The following is a 2,376-nucleotide window of genomic DNA, read 5'->3' as shown; positions in this document are numbered from 1 at the left end:
CTTAAGTGCATCTGAAGTGCAATTTTTCACTTCAAACTTATTGGCCTTAAGTGCATCTGAAGTGCAATTTTTCACTTCAGACTTATTAGCCTTAAGTGCATGAAACCATTGGTTGCACTTTAGACCTATTTGGCCTTAAGTGCATTTGAAGTGCAGTTTTTTTCACTTCAGGCATTTTTTATAACTTCAGACTCATAAGTCTGAAGTTGATCGTAAAGTGGGTACGCTTGTAAACTTTTTTGCAAAGTGGGTATATGTTCAATTGTGACCCCAAAACTGGGTATAGATGCAAAAGCCCCCCCCCCCCCCCCCCCGAGGTGCGTTAAGGATCATTCAATTTGGCTACAATGTGAAATACATGCGTTCTTTTATCGTCTCTCGATCTCGTATATAATAAGAATATATTGGATATATATCACGTGTGACCAATAAGTCATGGTTTCATTTGATGTTAAAATTTATTAATAAGCTTAAAAGGTTGTTTGTATATGCAGTCTTAATGTAATACTCAATCACCCTAGCATCAAAAGAAAAGAATTAAATCAATAAATCAAATAAGCATGAGGTTCAATTTTCAAAGCTAGCTAAATCCTGTGAAAAAAATCACATTGACCAAGCTAGGATGAGGGGCGAATTTATCCCCAAATTATGGTATACGTGGACCCGTTGTCCCATCAAACTAGGTAATTTATGTATTTATTTTCTAGAATTGAGATAATATTATTTGTGAGCGCGCCACTATGTTTCAATAATGTTGAATGGTACACTTAGTTAAATGTTTAGTTATTTACCCAAGGGAATAAGTCCCACTTACTACTTTCTTTTTGCTCATTTTTTTTTAGTGGTTTACCCATATTCTAGAAATTTTAAGTCTGGCTTTAATCATTATAAATTGCAAGCACTACAAGTTTTTTTTAAGTACTCGTGACAATTCCCATAATGAAAAGGTGTCATATTAAGCCTTCTAGTGATTCTATGTATGACATGATGCATATAGGAATGTCAATAGGACGATGCGGATGTAGGACAGTGCGGGTTTTAGTATATGAGGGGCGGAGCGGGGCGGGTTTAGATATATGCGGTGCGGTGCGGGTCAAAATAATTTTTTAAAAATTCTTTGTGGATGCGGAGCGGGTTCGAGTTTTAACTTTCTACAAAATTACAATGTTTTAGCTATTACTGATATTATTACAACCTGGAAATATTTTCTTTTTCAATTTTGAACTTGTGGTTCCTTTCTCCTATAAATTGATTAGTTTAGCCTCAAACTAATTTGGTTTTTACGAGGCATATATTTCATATTGGACATTTGTTTAGTTGACTGTAAATACACATTTTTTTTTTATTATTTGCATCTCTAGGAAGAAAATATTGTTGCGGAAGCCGAATATATAGAAAATGATTAAATCACAACTACTATATCTAAAGGTAGCTAATAAATCGTAAATGAGACAATAATAAAAGGAACACCAGAAATTAACGAGGTTCGGAAAAATTTAATTTTTGCCTAGTCCTCGGAAACAATCAACTCAAACTTTATTTCACTCCAAAATACAAGTGAAATACTACAAGAAGGGAAGAAGATTTAAATGCCTTAGGAGAGAAGAAAACAAGTGAGAGATGTTCAAATGAACAAAACCCTTGCTATTTATAGAAGGGAAATTGACTTAATAATGTCATGCATGACATCATATTAAGTATGATCATGCAATGTAAATGCATCTACCAATTTCTTCCAAAAAAGAAGCTTCAAGTGTTCACACTAGTTCACATTAATCTTGTAAAATTCAACAAATATTATATTATATTATATTTTTTTAGTATTTTAAAGTCCCACTTTAACTATATAGTTACTTTATGTGAGTCAAGTTAGTTGACTTAATTTTTATGTATCTGATCTCATTACCTTGTATGGTACATCTGAATCATTAAAAATGACATACTGATATATCAAACTGAATACCAATACTGATGCATGTAAAATAAAAAATAAGTATATTAAAAACTTTAAAACCAAACACTGTTAAAAATTAAAACGGACAACATTCGATAGGATTTATAGTTATGACTATTCAAAATTGGATTTCTTGGTTTGCAATTAGGATTCCAATAGGAACTTTGCATATATGAATATAATTGAAAATATGATTAAATAAAATAAAATATTATAAATTGAAAAAAATAATAAAGGGAAAATTTTGCATAGCGGAGCGGGGCGGGGCGGGGCGGGTATTGACGCAGGTGAGAATGCTATGTGGGGGATTGGGGGTGGGGTTTGAAACTTTGTGGGTTAAGGCAAAACTCGCCCCGGGCCCGCCCGTGCCCCACCCCGACCCCCACGGGTCGCGTCTAACTGCACAAGCCACTACGGCAACG

This window comes from Nicotiana attenuata, unplaced genomic scaffold (assembly GCF_001879085.1).
Source record: "Nicotiana attenuata strain UT unplaced genomic scaffold, NIATTr2, whole genome shotgun sequence".
NCBI classification, from domain to species: domain Eukaryota; kingdom Viridiplantae; phylum Streptophyta; class Magnoliopsida; order Solanales; family Solanaceae; genus Nicotiana; species Nicotiana attenuata.
Note: the sequence above shows the minus strand (reverse complement) of the source record.